Source organism: Pan paniscus, chromosome X (genome assembly GCF_029289425.2).
Source record: "Pan paniscus chromosome X, NHGRI_mPanPan1-v2.0_pri, whole genome shotgun sequence".
NCBI lineage: Eukaryota > Metazoa > Chordata > Mammalia > Primates > Hominidae > Pan > Pan paniscus.
The window spans coordinates 145,614,026-145,632,761 of NC_073272.2; positions in this window are offsets into that span (position 1 = coordinate 145,614,026).

Below are 18,736 nucleotides of genomic sequence, written 5' to 3' on the forward strand. Positions count from 1 at the left end.
TGGTATGACCATGTAGGGTTGAGAATAGGCATCTGAATGTTGAATAAACATATAAATATCTCGTGAAGACTGAATGAAGAAGTTGAGTGTGGTGCCTCTGGGAGAACACAAATTCTGCCTTCAAATATGTGAAGTTGTGTTTGCCCTTCAAGATCCCTTTTCTACACTTCTCCACTCCCTTGCCTTCTGGCTTCTGATTGGGTTTAGCCAATAAAAACCACCAATAAGATATAGCTAGGGGGGAAGAGGGGAAAGTCAGGGGATTTATTTCCCTATGACGTCCTGGCTAGGGTTTGTCTTAACAGTGGCTGTGCTCTTCTCCTGAAGATCATAGCTCCTGTTGGACGTGCTTCTCTTAAAACTGCCTTTCTCCCTGGAATTCCCCCTCTTGCCCTCTCAGCAACCTGCTAGCCCAGGTTTCTTCAACTCTCTTTCCATCCATGCCCTTGTAAATAGTCACTTTATTTAAATCTTTAGAGTGTGTTTCTCGTCGGAATATTGATGGATAACAGCCTTCATGTAAAAGGCAGACAAAACTGTGTTTCTAGAGGAAAGTGCTAACATTAAAAGACAGAAGTTCCGAGAAGAGATAGTTTGATTTAGCACTTCTACTACAAGAAATCTCTTAAAATCAATTGGGTGTCCTCAGAAGGTAGAGTACCCCTCTCAGGGGAGGTGTTCAAGCAAAACACTAAAATTTTGTTGTTGTTATCTTTTTTTTTTATTACAAGTAAAACAATTTTATTTGCTGTTGGTCTATAAGCATTTATGTAGCAAAATTATTTTATTTTTATTTTTTATTATACTTTAAGTTTTAGGGTACATGTGCACAATGTGCAGGTTAGTTACAGATGTATACATGTGACATGCTGGTGCGCTGCACCCACTAACTCGTCATCTAGACATCACACTCTGGGGACTGTTGTGGGGTGGGGGGAGGGGGGAGGGATATCTTTTTTTTTGAGGGAGAGGAGGAGCATGGGTATAGATGAGCGTTAGAAAGAGGTAACTTTTAAAATGTCATTTAACTTGATGTAAGAAACAGTAAATTGTGTTGAAACATTTTATTTCTTCTCATTTGCCTCTGAGTTTGCCATTGCAAAGTAACCAGAACTCATAAATTGAGTGATGAGCCATGCCACACAACTAGGCTCACCTCTCCAACCTGAGCATCTTGTGTATTTGTGGCATACTAATAGGCACTCCAGGGGAAGGGGTAGCAATAGGCAAGCTGCTGCCCCTTTGCTTTCAAACAGAATCAAAGCATCAGATGTTTGCCTGTACTAGGTGATTTTTATGGTTTCTTTCAGCCTTCTGTTTATTTTCTCCCTCTCTCCTTCCCTCCTTCCTTTCATTCCTTCCTTTCTTCTTCCCTACGCACCTCTTTCTATACATTCATTCATTCATTCATCTTCTTGTCCCACATTTTCTCAACAATACCAGCATCAAGCAGTGTGCAAGCTGCTGCATTGAAAGGTTATGGAGGAGCAAGGATACATTACCAAAAAGAAAACCAAAAAACAAAACAAAACAAAAAACCAAAAAACATACAGCCCATGCAGCTAACGCAGCTCATGCCTTCTAAGAGTTCACATTGTGGTAGGAGAGATAGAGAGTTGCATCATGAAAAAATATTTTGTTCTTATATTCCCACACATTCAGCCTTTGTCAAGCCCTTCTTGACCCTTTGTGAATCTATTCTTCATCTTTCCCTGTGCTTTTTCATATTCTCAAACACCACTCCTGTAGCTGCCTCTTTGCACGCAATTTCTGCCTCTCAGTCATCTCTTATGACCCTCCTTATCAACCTTAAGAGAACGACACTCACTATTTGGACAAAGAAAAATGCTTACATGTTGCTCTCTGCTTCCAGCAAGTATAATGAAAGGTTGGCATCCTGTGTTTTCCTTTGAGAAAAAAAATAGTCATGAAAAGAACCTGTAGTTATGAGAAGACCAGAAAAAGTACATATAAATGCAACACTGTAACACAGATTAATACAAACAAGTAATTAAATACATTTAAATTTTTTTTAAAAAAAAACATACTGATTGTGCTGAGAAGCCTGGTAAGTCAGCATGGACTAGGAATCTTTGAAGCAACACTAACTATATCAGAATTTCTTCTTTTTTAAGGACTTTTAATGGGAGTCTCAAATTTCTACACTTTTCAGCCTTACCAGCAAAAATGTCTTCATTATATTAGCTGCATTGAGATATTGATTTTTTTTCCTAGGCCACGGAAAACCATTGCAAGCAACTTACTGTGTTGGCTTTTGAAACTTCAAATACTCCACTATTCCATTAGAGGTCATTCTATATAGAGATATAGGATTATGGATTTAGAATGTAATAGGCTCTGTCAGTCATATTAGGTAAGTGTGTATTGCAAGAAGAAAGAAGGAAATAAAATGACAACCATTGTACAGAGAGTGTGACAAGCCAAGTGAAATAGAATGTTCTCTGCAAAGGAAGTGGTCTTTCCTTGAGTTAAACCGTTGCTCTTAGGACAAGCATGTGCTTTGTAAACTATAGTACTCACAATGGTTCAAAAGCTATTGATGCTTCACCCTCCTCACAACCACCTCTATCATTTAGATGCAGTCCAATATTTGGGGCTCATGGCACTGCCGGATATCACCTACATCATAGTCTCTTATTTGCTTAACTAGCACTGAGTCAAATGTCCTCTTTAATTATAGTCAGTTTGTGATTCTGTGATAAATAGACAACATAATGTGGCATGGGTTAGGGGTATAAGTTTTATTTCCAAAGATACGGTTTGAAGGTGGTTTACTTTTTGCCATTTTATGAAACAGGAGAAACGTCTGTCCACACATCCCAGAGCACTGAAGTAGAAATTCCCTCCCAGCTTTGAGTATCAAGCTTTGTATTGATGGAAGAAGGGAATATGAATAGATATCACACATGTTTATTTTTTTGGCCCTCACCTTTCTCCATGATGTTAACAAGTCTTTAAATTAGAGGGTGGTCTTAAATATCATTGGTATATGCCTACAGTGTGCAAACTGGTAGCCACTAGCCATATGTAGCTATTTAAATTTAAATTAATTAAAATTAACTTAAACTAAAAATACAGACACCCCCAAGTCACTCTAATGTACTTAATGTACAATTGCTCAATAACCACATGTGACCAGCAGCTATCAACTGTGAAGTGAAGATACAGGACGTTTTTATTATAACTGAAAGTTATACTGAACAGGACTGATATAGCCATTTCCTAATTTTTTTGCAGGATCTCATGGGAAATTTTGATGTCCCAAAGCTGTAGAGAGTAATAGAAATCTAGTACATGTGATGACTAATGAGCAATAGGGTATTAAGATGACTAAAGAAAAATGGGGCAATGGGCCAAGAAAGGTGCACTATTTTATATGATTTTGCAAAATATTTTTAGTATTTTATATTCCATTTGATTTGAATAATTAATAATACTTAAAAGAAAAGTATGAAGGGTATTTTGAAGGGTTTTGATGTTTACTGCATAGCTTTTTGTAGTTAAAACATTGATACATAATAATATATAAATAGACTTTTGCTGCTTTTAAATCAAAGTGTAACAGTTGTTATGGCTTTGGGACTTACCAACTGCTTTCATGAAATGGCTCTTAAGTATTGACTTAGATAGAAGCCAAGTCTGTGAGGACTGGGCTTGTCCAAGTGTGACATTACATGTCGTATTGCATTGATGTCATGCAGCACTACAATACGGCAGTTTCAATTATAGTTGTAAGAGCATAGGAATGTCTTCTGAAGCTAATGAAGTGGTATTTATATTACTTCATGGGAACGGCCATTAAAATAATTGCTCACTATATCTTAAAAAATATCCATGTGTTAGAAAAAGTTATCTCTCAGAGAAGAAGTAAAGTACATTTTTATAGCTTCTCTGAAAGAAAATGAATGTTTGAAATACTGAAGGATGTTATTGTGCACAGGTGTGTGCTTGTGTGCATGTACATGTGTGCACATGCACGCTCACACACACACACACACACACACACCTGATATGGTTTGTCTCTGAGTCCCCACCCAAATCTTATCTTGAATTGTAATCCCATAATCCCCATGTGTTGTGGGAGGGACCCGGTAAAAGATAATTGAATCATGGGTGTGTTTTCCCCCATGCTGTTCTTGTGGGAGTGAGTGAGTTCTCACAAGATCTGATAGTTTTATAAGGGGCTTCCCCCTTCGCTGAACACTCATTCTCTCTCCTGATGCCATATGAAGAGGTGCCTTCTGCCATGATTGTAAGTTTCCTGAGGCCTTCCAAGCCACGTGGAACTGTGAGTCAATTAAACCTCTTTCCTTTATAAATTGCCCAGTCTTGAGTAGTTCTTTATAGCAGTATGAGAATGGACTAACACAGTAAACTGGTACTGCAGAGAATGGGGTGCTGCTACAAGGATACCCCAAAATGTGGAAGCATCTTTGGAACTGAGTAAAAGGCAGAGGTTGGAATAGTTTGGAGGGCTCAGAAAAAGACAGGAAAATGTGGGAACGTTTGGAATTTCCTAGACATTTGGAGGGCTCAGAAAACAGAAAGATGTCAGAAAGTTTGGAACTTCCTAGAGACTTGTAGAATGGCTTTCACAAAACTGCTGATGGCAATATAGGCAATGAAGTCCAGGCTGAGATGATCTCAGAAGGAGATAAAGAACTTTTTGGGAACTGGAGTAAAGGTCCCTCTTGCTATGCTTTAGCAAAGAGACTGGTAGTGTTTTGCCCCTGTCCTAGAGATCTGTGGAACTTTGAACTTGAGAGAGATTATTTAGGGTATCTGGTGGAAGAAATTTCTAAGCAACAAAGTATTCAAGAGATAATGGAGAATAAAAGTTTGGAAAATTTGCAACCTGTCAATGCAGCAGGAAAGAAAAACCCATTTTCTGGGGGAGAAATTCAAGCTGGCTGCAGAAATTTGCATAATTTACATGGATCCAAATGCTAATCAGCAGGAAAAATGGGAAAAACGTCTATGGGGCAAGTGAGAGATCTTCATGACAGCACCTCCCATCACAGGCTGAGAAGCCTAGGATGAAATGATAATTTCTTGGGCCAAGCTCAGAGCCCCCTGCTCTGTGCAGCCTCAGGACCTGGTGCCTTGTGTCCCACCTGCTTCAGATCTAGCTGTGGCTAAAAGGGGCAAAGATACAGCTCAAGCCATTGCTTCCAAGGGTGCAAACCCCAAGTTTTGGCAGCTTCTATATCGTATTGCTCCTACAGGTGCACAGTAGTCAAAAATTGATGCTTTCGAACCACCACCTAGATTTCAGAGGATGTATGGAAACACCTGGATGTCCAGGCAGAAGTTTGCTTCATGGGTTGAGCCCTCATGGAGAGCCTCTGCTAGGGCAGTGCAGAAAGGAAATGTGGGGTCAGAACTCACACAGTGTCCCCACTGGGCCACTGCCTAGTGGAGCTTTGAGAAGAGGACCACTGTCCTACAGACCCCAGAATGGCAGATCTACTGACAGCTTGTACCATGCACCTGGAAAAGCTGCAGACACTCAATGTCAGCTGGAAAGGCAGCTAGGAGTGGGGCTGTACCCTGCAAAGCCACAGGGGCAGAGCTGTGAAAAGCCATGAGAGCCCACCACTTACATCAGCATGACCTGGAAGTGAGATATGGTATCAAAGGAAATCATTTTGTAACTATAAGGTTTAATGACTGCCCTATTGGATTTTGGACTTGCATGGGTCCTGTAGCCCCTTTGTTTTGGCCATTTTCTCTGATCTGGAATGGTTATATTTACCAAATGCTTGTACCTCCATTGTATCTAAGACTTAACTAACTTGCATTTTATTTCACGGGCTCATAAGTGGAAGGTACTTGCCTAGTCTCAGATGAGACTTTGGACCTGGCATTTGGGTTAAGCCTGGAATGAGTTAAGACTTTGGGAGACTGTTGGGAAGGCATAATTGTGTTTTGAAATGTGAGTATATGAGATTGGGAGGGGCCAGAAACAAAATGATATGTTTTGACTCTGTGTCCCCACCCAAATCTCATCTTGAATTTTAATCTCATAATCTCCACATATGTGAGAGAGACCCAGTGGGAGACAATTGAATCATGGGGACGGTTTCTCCCATGCTTTTCTTATGATAGTAAGTGATTTCTCAGAAGATCTGATGGTTTCATAAGGGGCATCTCCCCATTTGCTCATCACTCATTCTCTCTCCTGCTTCCCTGTGAGGAGGTGTCTTCCACCATGATTATAAGTTACCTGAGGCCTCACCAGCCATGTGGAACTGTGAGTTAATTAAACCTCTTTTCTTTATAAATTACCCAGTATCAGGCAGTTTTTTATAGCAGTGTGAGAATGGACTAACATAACACCTCTGATGTGGTATTAAATGAGAGCATTAGGATATAAGATACTTACATAAGTGACTGCTACTTCTTAAATACTGTTTAACACCCCACTCCTTCTGTATGACAAATAGCAGTGTGGCAATAAGTTGGTATGTGATTTTATTTATTGTTCATTGCCTAGAACAATAAATAAAACTTGAGGTGGGAGAGTTCTGACTAGATTCTACCAGTTGCCTTTCCTGTGCTTATAAAAAGACTCTACAAGAGCTTTGCTCCAGGACACTGTCTGCAGATTGATAACATTTAGTCCTCATAGAGTTAGGCTCTTTGTTAGCTGTTTTCCAGGGTGTTAGCACTTAACACTCTTCTGAATTCCTCAGGAAAACATACCCATAGAGATGGCTACCTCCTGATAATCCAAAGTCAAAGACTTATTTTCTTTCTTATTTATTTTATTTTTTTGACAGCATCTCACTCTGTTACCAGGCTGGAGTGCAGTGGCGTGATCTCGGCTCACTGCAACCTCCGCCTCCCGGGTTGAAGCGATTATCCTGCCGCAGCCTCCTGAGTAGCTGGGAATTCAGGTGTGTGCCACCACGCCCAGCTAATTTTTGTATTTTTAGTAGAGACAGGGTTTCACCATGTTGGCCAGGATGGTCTCGAACTCTTGACCTCATGATCTGCCCACCTCAGCCTCCCAAAGTGCTGGGATTTCAGGTGTGAGCCACTGCACCTGGCCGAAGACACATTTTCAATTAGGGTTGTCATAATGATTAAATCAGATGATATGTGTAAAGCACATGACACAGTACTTGGCATTTAAGTGCTCCAACATTGTCAGCTATCTATTAGAGTTCTGCTTCCAGGTGTTGTATTATTTCCTATCCCCAGGCCCTCTTCTGACCACCATGCCATCTAAACAAACTTTTGACTTGCATGCCTCTAAAGTAGCCTCAAACTATGCTCTTTAAAACTATCAAGTCAAATATTGGAAAAATTGCCTAAATAAAATCTATCTCCTGACAGATCCCTTAGTGAGGAATATGAAAGACATAATGTTGGGATCTTATTAAATGTCATTCAGTTGTCTGTTGTTTCTTGTTCACATGTTCTGCTGTTCACATTGAGTGACAAACCACTTGCATGACATATGTCAAGACACCAAATGCTCTAGTATCTAGTAGGATATAGCAAAGCACTTTATTTCCATGGGATGTTTTATTCAACTTGGCAAATTGTGGGTGCAAAAATTTTGGAAACACTTACATATAAAATGAAATTGAAGTACAGGGAGATATGAGGGCTTATTTTTTCCTCTCAAAAATATACCATAAAAATTTAATTTGTTTTTTGTTGTCAGATCATAAAAATAACCTGACTTTGATCTGTCACTACCTACTACCCATACACAGTGAATTTGTTTTGGCTAAGAAGGAAGTAGACCAAGTAAGAGCCAAGGAGGGGACATTGTAACCATAGTTTGTATTTCTAAATGGTATCTGCTGGCCAAGGGGTCCTCTAACTCATTATTTAGAAAACTTTCCTGATTTCATGAATTACTTAGGTGCTTAAAAAATAAAGTTATAGTCCCACACCAGACAATCTAAAGCAGATTATTCAGGAGAGAAGTTTGGCATGCTAGTGTTAACAAACTTTTCCACTGATTATTATTATCAGAAATTTAAAGAAAAGCTACATAGATACCCTTCCAAACCATAGATAGATGTAAGGATAATTTTAGGGATACTTGTTAGTGTTTGGGACAACCATTGTGGAATTACTATAGAATTTTATGAAATGTCTCAAAACTTTGATGGATCTAAAATTCATTTCTAGATTTAAAGACTTTGGAAAGTGTATTAGCCCATTTTCACACTGCTGATAAAGACATACTTGAGGCTGGGCAATTTTAAAAAGAAAGAGGTTTCATGGACTTACAGTTTCATACGGCTGGGAAAGCTTCACAATCATGGTGGAAGGAAAGGAGGAGCAACTCACATCTTACATAGATGGCAGCAGGCAAAGAGAGAGCTTGTGCAAGGAAACTCCCCCTTATAAAACCATCAAATCTCATGAGACTTATTCACTATCAAGAGAACAGCACGGGAAAGACCTGCCCCCATGATTCAATTACCTCCCATTTGGTCCCTCCCACAACACATGGGAATTCAAGATGAAATTTGGGTGGGGACACAGCCATACAATATCATTCTGCCCCTGGACCATCTCAAAACTCATGTCCTTACATTTGAAAAATCAATCATGACTTCCTAAAAGTCCCACAAAGTCTTAACTCATTTCAGCATTAACTCAAAAGTCCACCATGCAAAGTCTCATGTGAGACAAGGCAAGTCCCTTCCACCTATGAGACTGTAAAATCAAAAGTAAGTTAGTTACTTCCTAGATACAATGGGGGTACAGACATTTGGTAAATGCAGCCATTCCAAATGGGAGAAATTTGCCAAAATAAAGGGGCTATATGCCCCATCCAAGTCCAAAATTCAGCAGGGCAGTCAAAGTTTAAAGCTCCAAAATGATCTCCTTTGACTCCATGTCTCACATCCAGGTCACACTGATGCAAGAAGTGGGTTCCCATGGTCTTGGCAAGCTCTGCCCCTGTGGCTTTGCAGGGACAGCCTCCCTTCTGGCTGATTTCAGGGGCTGCATTGAGTTTCTGTGGCTTTTCCAGGTCCATGGTGCAAGCTGTCAATGGATCTACCATTCTGGGATCTGGAGGATGATGGCCTTCTTCTCACAGCTCTACTAGGTGGTACCCCAGTAGGGACTTTGTGTGGAGGCTCTAACCCCACATTTTACTTCTGTACTGCCCTAGCAGAGGTTCTCCAGGAGAGGCCCACCCCTGCAGCAAACTCTCCCTGGGCATCTAGGTGTTTCCATACATCCTCTGAAATCTAGGTGGAGGTTCCCAAACCTCATTATTGACTTCCATGCACCTGCAGCCTTAAAACCATGTGGAAGCTGCCAAGGCTTGGGGCTTCTGCCCTCTGAAGCAACAGCCCACACTATACCTTGGCCCCTTTTAGCCCTGGCTTGAGTGACTGGAATGCAGTGTACCAAGTCCCTAGGCTGCAAAGAGAAGGGGGGCCCCGGGCCTGGCCCACAAAACCATCTTTTTCTTCATGGCCTCTGGGCCTGTGATGGCAGAGGCTGCTGTGAAGACCTCTTACATGCCCTGGAAACATTTTTCTCATTGTTTTGGGGATTAACATTTGGCTCCTCATTATTTATGCAAATTTCTATAGCCAGCTTCAATTTCTCTTCAGAAAATAGGATTTTCTTTTTTATCATGTTATCAAGCTGCAAATGTTCCAAGTTTTATGCTCTGTTTCCCTTTTAAAACTGGATGCCTTTAACAGCACCCAAGTCACATCTTGAATGCATTGCTGCTTAGAAATTTCTTTTATCAGATACCCTAAATCATTGCTCTCAAGTTCAAAGATTCACAAATCTCTAGGGCAGGGGAAAAATGCTGCCAGTTTCTTTGCTAAAACATAACAAGAGTCACCTTTGCCCCAGTTCTCAACAAGTTCCTCATCTCCCTCTGAGACCACGTCAGCCAGGGTTTTATTGTCTATATCACTATCATCATTGTGGTCAAAGCCATTCAACAAATCTCTAGAAAGTTACAAACTTTCCCACATTTTCTTGTCCTCTTTTGAGCCCTCCAAACTGTTCCATCCTCTGCATGTTACCCAGTTCCAAAGTCACTTCCATATTTTGGGGTAGCTTTACAGCAGCACCCCCCTCTACTGGTGCCAATTTACTGTATTAGCCTGTGTTCACACTGCTGATGAAGACATACCTGTAAGTTCTCTGTGCAGCAAACAAGCATGACATACATATACCTATGTATAAAACCTGCTCGATCTGCACATGTATCCCATTTTTTTTGGAAGAAATACAGAAAAAAAACAAAACATACCTGACACTGGGCAATTTACAATAGAAAGAGGTTTAATGGACTTGCAGTTTCATGTGGCTGGGGAAGCCTCACAATCATAGCAGAAGGCAAGGAGGAGCATGTCATGTCTTACATTCAGGGCAGCAGGAAAAGAGAGAGCTTGTGCAGGGAAACTTCCCCTTTAAAACCATCGGATCTCATGGTACTTATTCACTATCACCTGAACACCATGGGAAAGACCTGTCCCCATTATTCAGTTACCTCACACTGGGTTCCTGTCACAACACATGGGAATTCAAGATGAAATTTGGGTGGGGACACAGCCAAGCCATATCAGGGAGGATCCCTTGTACTGAGAAATAATCTCCCGTATTGGAGTTGTTCTGATAGAGAAATAATTCATATACAACAGGTGGAAAATTCCATACTGGTGCATTTCTTATCAAACGTATACTTTGCTTCCGTGGGGTCTCCTTATGTGGCTCATGCCAACACTTGATTTTTGGATCCATGAATCCTGGCTATGGGAGAAACAGTACCATATATTGGATGCTGATTCAGAACATACATGGGCTTCTGGAGAACTTTGTCCCAGCCCTGCAAAGTATTGTCACCTTCTTGGCATTGTCATTGTGATTTCAAAAGACCGTTCCACCGTTCTATCAATCCAGCTGCTTCAGGATGATGGGGAACATGGTGAGACCAGTGAATATCAAGAGCATGAACCCACTGCCACACATCTTTAGCCATAAAGTAAGTGACTTGGTCAAAGGCAATGCTGTGTGGAATGCCATGACAGTGGAAAAGGCATTCCATGATTCCACAGATGGTAGTCTTGGCAAAAGAATTGCATGCAGGATAGGCAAACCCATATCTGGAATAAGTGTCTATTCCAGTGAGGACAAACCTCTGCCCTTTCTATGTTGGAACAGGTTCAATATAATCAACTGGCCACCAAGTAGCTGCCTGATCACCCTGAGAAATGGTACCATATCGAGGGCTCAGTGTTGATCTATGCTGCTGGCAAATTGGGCACTCAGCAGTGGCTATAGCCAGGTCAGCCTTGGTAAGTGGAAGTCCATGTTGCTGAACCCATGCATAACCTCCATCCCTGCCACCATGGCCACTTTGTTCATGGGCCCATTGGGCGATCATAGGGGTGGCTGGGGAAAGAGGTTGGGTGGTATTCACAGAATGGGTCATCCTCTCCACTTGTTTATTTAAGTCTTCCCCTGCAGAGGTCACCCATTGGTGAGCACTCACATGGGATACAAATATATTCACAGTTTTTGACCACTCAGGGAGGTCCATCCACATACCTCTTCCCCAAATTTCTTTATCACCAATTCTTTAATTATGCTTCTTTTAAGTCTCTGACCATCCAGCCAAACCATTGGCTACAGCCCATGAATCAGTATATAATCACACACCTGGCCATTTCTCATTCCATGCAAAGTGCACAAACAGGTGCACTGCTCAAAGTTCTGCCCACTGGGACAATATCCCTTCACCACTGTCCTTCAGGGACGTCCTAGAAATGGGTTGTAGTGCTGCAGCTCTCCACTTTCTAGTGGTGCCTGTATATTGTGAAGAACCGTCTGTGAACCAGGATCTGTCTTCTCTTTCTCTGTCTACTGATCATAGGGAACTCCCCATGAGGCTGTTGGTGCAGGCTGAGGGAGAGAAGGCATGGTGGTAGAAATGGAGACCATAGGCATTTGATCCACTTCCTCATATAACTTACTTGTGCCTTCAGGACCTGATCAAGCCCAATCACATATATACCACTTTTATTTGATGATGGAACGTTACTGTGCATGAGCCACTTTATGACTAGATGGGTTAGAAAGCACCCAGCTTATGATAGGCAGTTAAGTTCACATGGTGACCTGATGACCCGTAGTCAAACATTCGGTTTCCACCAAAGCCCAGTAACGGGCCAAGAGCTGTCTCTCAAAAGGAGAGTAGTTATCTGCAGAAGAAGGCAAGGCCTTGCTCCAAAATCCTAGAGACCCCTTCTGTGGTTCTCCTATGGGGAGCTGCCAAAGGCTCCAAACAGCATTCCTATCTTCCACTGACACTGCAAGCACCATTGGATCTGCTGGGTCATATGGCTCAAGTGGCAGAGCAGCTTGCACAGCAGCCTGCACAGCAGCCTGGACCTGTTGCAGAGCTTTCTCCCGTTCTGGACCACACTCAAAGCTGGCAGTCTTTCAGGTCACTCAATCAATGGGCTGAAGTAACACACCCAAATGAGGAATGTGTTGCCTCCAAAATCCAAATAGGCCCATTAGGAGTTGTGTCTCTTTCTTGGTTGTAGGAGGGGCCAAATAGAGCAACTTATCCTTCATCTTAGAGGGAATATCTCAATAGGCCCCACACCACTGGACTCCTAGAAATTTTACTAAGGTAGAAGCTCCCTGAATTTCAGTCAGATTTCACATCCTCTGGCATGCAAATGTCTCACCAATAGGTCCAGTGTGTTTGCTACTTCTTGCTAACTGGATCCAATCAGCATGATGTCATCAATGTAATGGACCAGTGTGATATCTTGCAGAAACGAAAAATGATCAAGGTCTCTGTGAATAAGATTATGACACAAAACTGGAGAGTTGATATACCCTCGGCATCTGCCGAGTTAATGGCTGCATACCAGGTACCAGACTTGTTAATTTGCTCAAGCAATGAGACCACATCTGGTACAGTGGCTGCAATTGGAGTCACCACTTCGTTAAGCTTATGATAATCCACTGTCATTCTGCAAGATCCATCAGTCTTCTGCAGAGGCCAAATAGGAGAGTTGAATGGGGATGTGTTGGGAATCACCACCCCTGCATCTTTCAAGTCCTTGATGGTGGCAGTAATATCCACAACCCCTCCAGGGATGTGGTATTGATTATGATTTACTATTTTTCTAGGTAAAGGCAGCTTTAATGGCTTGCATTTGACTTTTCCACCATAATAGCCCTCACCCTACCAGTCAGGGAGTCAATGTGGGAGTTCTGCCAGCTACTAAGTATGTCTATGCTAATTATGTATTCTGGCACTGAGGAAATGACCACAGGATGGGGTCCCACTGGACCCACAGTAAGTCGGACCTGAGCCAAAAGAACAGTTACCCTGGTAAAAGGCTGGAGGTCTCCTTGGGATGGGTGGGAGAAAGATTAACAACATAAATTGTTGGTACTGTAGTGGGATCCTTCTTCAAGGGAACCCAGCCTCAACTTCATTCAAGAGCTTCTGGGTCTGTAAACTACCTCAAGTCTGGAAATTGATTGAGGGGCTGTGATTCTCTGTTTTTATAATTTAAATTAGTCTTTTTTTCATTTGACCTGAAAGTTTTCTGCTTATATAAACTAAGTAGGAATGCAGTAGGCTTCCTATCAATTTCACTTCTAGGAACACCATGATTAATTAGCCAATACCAGAGCTCCACATGAGGCAGACTCTTCTGATTGCTGCTTTGCCTCTACTGTCCACTATAGTAGTTTCACCCACCTTGCCTTTGATGGTTGAGTGCCACCACATGGTCCCTGCCACCTCGGGATCCAATTATTCCCATTGTATTTAAATATTGTAGTTCAGTTGCTGCGGTTCTCACTGTTAGATCGGACATACAGAGAAAAGCAATTACGGGGCTCTTCAAAGATGCAGTTGCTGCCCTCGCAAATCTATTTTGCAAAACATTGGTCAAGGGCATATCTTCTGGACCGTTCCAGCTGTGATTAGTACATCTAGAATGACTAATTTGCACCACCATCACAATCTCCTCAAGCCACTATCCTCAAACTAACACAGGAACATAAAACCAAAAATCAAATACCAGAGAACCAGATAAGAGGTTCTCACTTATAAGTGGGAGCTAAATGATGAGAAAACATGAACACATCGAGGGGAACAACACACACTGGGACCTACTTGAGGGAGGTTAGGAGGAGGTAGAATATCAGGAAAAATGACTAATGGATGCTAGGCTTAATACCTGGGTGATGAAATAATCTACAAAACAAACCCTCATGACACATGTTTACAGTGTAGCAACCCTGTACATGTACCCCTGAACTTAGAATAAACATTTTTTTTTTAAATTGTGACACTGTCAGTTTATTGTAAATCTCATTTATCAGGTTTAGAAAGTTTTTGTCTATCCTAATTTTATTACATATTCTTATCATAAAAGGGTGCTGATTTTTGCACGCATCTATTGAGATGATCATGTGGTTTTTACCCTTCAGTCTATTCATATGGTGTATTACATTGATTATTTGTGTATATTGAATCAACCTTGGAACCCTGGGATAAATAGCACTTTTTGATGTAGTATAATACTTTCTGTATGTTGCCAGATTTGGTTTGCTAGTTTGTTTGCTTTTTGAGGATTTTTGCATCTATATTCATAAGTGATATTAGTCTGTGGTTTTCTCTTCTTGTGATTTTTTTTTTCTGGTTTTGGTACCAGGGTGAAATTGGCCTTGTAGCATGACTTTGGACTAGAGAATTTTATAAGGGGTAAATACTTGTTTGTATTATTTAAAACTGCCACTGTGACTGAAGAAAAGAATCCCCTTTTTTTTTTTTTTGCTGACTTAGTATGTATTCAATATATACAAAACTAATAATGTACCATGAAATGTAGTACATATTACATTTGAATTTTTAAGAAGGAATTTTCATGTCAACTCAATTTGAGTAGCTATTAAACTGCCATTCAACATAAGTAAATTAATAGTACTTCATGATATATAGCTAACATACATTCATGCAACTATGTTTATTGCATTAACCTTATTTATTCAAAATTTCCAGGACCAAGATAAAGAGATAATTCTACTTGCTAGGCATAGGATGCATTATATCTTCTTTTTTTATTTCCAGTTTTTGAGTTCAGGGCTACAAGTGCAGGATGTGCAAGTTTGTTACATAGATAAAAGTGTGCCATGGTGGTTGGCTGCATAGATCATCTCATCACCTAGGTATTAAGCCCAGAATTCATTAGCTATTCTTTCTGATGTTCTCCCTCCTCCCACCCACCACCCTCCAACAGGTCCCAGTGTGTGTTGTTCCCCCTCCCATGTGTCCGTTGTTCCCCCTCCCATGTGTCCATGTGTTCTCATCGTTCCCAAGCACAGAGCTGTGCAGATTCTCAGTGGCCAACTGGCTGGAGACACCTAAGACTACCCAGGTCCAAGAAGGAAGGGTAGCCGTCATTACTGTGGCTGCTTTCGGCCTAAGATGGCTGAGCTCCCTGAGGGAGGGAAGCTGTCTACTGCCTAAGATGACTGAACACCTGGGGAAAGGGGTGGCAGCCATCACCGAAACTCCAGTCTGCCATTTGCTCCCTGCTGGTCCCAGGGAGACTGGACGCTTTGAACCCAGGAGGAATTCCCTACAGTGCAGAACAGCGGCTGTGGCAGATCATGGCCAGACTCTGATCTATCCCTCCTTACTGAGCGAGGCTTCCCTGTTGAAATTTCAGCAACTCTAGCTAGGGGTTTAGGGGCAGGACTCTGATCTCCCTGGGACAAAGCCCCTGGGAAAAGGGGTGGCCGTGGTCTCTGTGGGTCAGCAGACTAAGTCTTTCTCCCTGCTGGCTCTGAGGAATCCAGGCAGCCCAGATCAATGGGATTCTCCCCAGTGTGGCACAACCCCTCTGCCAAGAGGCAGCCAGAGTGCTTTCTTAAGTGGGTCCCAGATCATGTGCCTCCTAACTGGGTGAGACTTCCCTCAATGGAGTTGTCAGACACTTTATACAAGAGTACTCCTTCCAGCATGAGGTTGGTGCCCCTCTGAAACAGAGATCACAGAAGAAGGAGTGGGCACCCATCTTTCCTGTTCTGCAGCCTCCACTGGTGACACTTTCAGGTGAGGGAGGGACCAGGCGCATAAGGTCTGGAGTGGGCTGCCAGCAAACTGTAGCAACCCTATGGAAAGGGGGCCTGACTGTTAAAAAAATAAATAAAATAAAATAAAATAACAGAGAGCAACAACAGCACCAACACAAAAGTCCCCACAAAATCCCCTTCCAAATATCAATATCTTCAAAGATTAAAGCTAGACAAACTCACAAAGATGAGAAAGAATCAACAACAGCAACAAAAACAACAACAAAAACGCTGAAAACTCAAAAATCCAGCATGCCTCTTCTTCCTTAAATGATTGCAACACCTCTCCAGCGAGGGCACAGAAGTGAGCAGAGGCTTAGATGTATAAATTGACAGAAATAGGATTCAGAAGGTGGGTAATTATAAACTTTGCTGAGGTAAAGGGGCATGCTCTAATGCAATGCAAAGAAGCTAAGAACCATGATAAAACATTACAGGAGCTGTTAACCAGAATAATCATTTTAGAGAGAAACATAAATGACCTGATGGAGCTGAAAAACACAACATGAGAACTTCACAGTGCAACCACAAGTAGCAATAATTGAATAGACCAAGCAGAGGAAAGAATTTCAGAGCTTGAAGACTGTTTTGCTGAAATAAGACAGGCAGACAAGAGTAGACAAAAAAGAACGAAAACGAACGAACAAAAACTTTGAGAACTATGGGATTATGTAAAAAGACCAAACCTATGACTGATTGGGGTACCTAAAAGAGGGAAAATGGAGCCAAGTCAGAAAACTTAACTTCAGGATATTATCCAGGAGAACTTCCTCAACCAAACAAGACAGACCAACATTCAAATCCAGGAAATTCAGAGAAGTCCAGTAAGATACTCCGTGAGAAGATCAACCCTAAGATGCATAATCACCAGATTCTCCAAGGTTGAAATTAAGGGGAAAAAATGTTAAGGGCAGCCAGAGAGAATGGCCAGATCACCTACAAAGGGAAACCCATCAGACTAACAGTGGACCTCTCAGCAGAAACTCTACAGGCCAGAAGAAATTGGTAGCCAATATTCAACATTCTTAAAGAAAAAAATTTCCAACCCAGCTTTTCTTATCCAGCCACACTAAGCTTCATAAGTGAAGGAGAAATAAAATCCTTTTCAGACAAGCAAATGCTGAGGGAATTTCTCACCACAAGGCCTGCCTTGCAAGAGCTCCTGAAAAAACCCACATGATTATCTTAATAGATGCAGAAAAGGCATTCCATAAAATTCAACACTGCTTCTTGTTAAAAACTCTCAATAAACTAGGTATTGATGGAACATACCTCAAAATGATGAGTTATTTATGACAGTTCTGCAGTCAATATCTTGCTGAATGGACCAAAGCTTGAAGCATTTCCCTTGAAAACCAGCACAAGACAAGGATGCCCTCTCTCACCACTCCTATTCAAAATGGTATTGAAAGTTTTGGCCAGGGCAACCAGGCAAGAGAAATAAATAAATGATATTCAAATAGGAGGAAAGAAAGTCAAACTGTCTCTGTTTGCAGATGACGTGGTCTTCTATCTAGAGAACCTCATCATCTTAGCCCAAAAGATGCTTAAGCTAATAAGCAATTTCAGGAAAGTCTCAGGATACAAAATTAATGGGCAAAAATCACATGCATTCCTATACACCAACGATAGACAAGCAGAAGGCCAAATCATGAATAAACTCCCCTTCACAATTGCTAGAAAGAGAATAAAATACCTGGCAATGCAGCTAACAAGGGAAGTGAAGGACTTCTTCAAGCAGAACTACAAACCACTACTGAAGGAAGTAAGAGAGGACACAAACAAATGGAAACACATTCCATGCTCATGGATAGGAAGGAATCAATATTATGAAAATGTCCATACTGCCCAAAGTAATCTATAGATTCTCTGCTATTCCCATTAAACTACCATTGACATTATTCACAGAAGTAGAGAATGCTACTTTAAAATTTATATGGAAGCCCAAAAGAGCCCTTATAGCCAAGACAATCCTAAGCAAAAAGAACAAAGCTGGCAGCATCATGCTACCCAAATTCAAACTATACTACAAGACTACAGTAACTAAAACAGCATGGTGCTGGTACAAACAGACATAGACTAATGGAACAGAATAGAGATCTCAAAAATAAGACCACACATCTAAAACCATCTGATCTTTGACAAACCTGACAAAAACAAGCAATCGGGAAAGGATTCTCTATTTAATAAATGGTGCTGGAAAAACTGACTAGCCTTAAGCAGAAAATTGCAACTGGACCCCTTCCTTACACCTTATACAAAAATTAATATGGATTAAAGAGTTAAATGTAAAATCCTAAACTATAAAAACCCTAGAAGAAAATATACACAATACTATTCAGGACATAGACAAGGGGAGTGCTTTCATGACAAAAATGTCAAAAGCAATTGAAACAAAGCAAAAATTGACAAATGGGATCTAATTAAACTAAAGAGCTTCGCACAGCAAAAGAAACTGTCATCAGAGTGAACAGACATCCTACAGAATGGGAGAAAACTTCTCAGTGTATCCATCTGACAAAGGTCTAATATCCAGAATCTACAGGGAACTTAAACAAATTTACAAGAAAAAAGCAAACAACCTCATTAAAAAGTA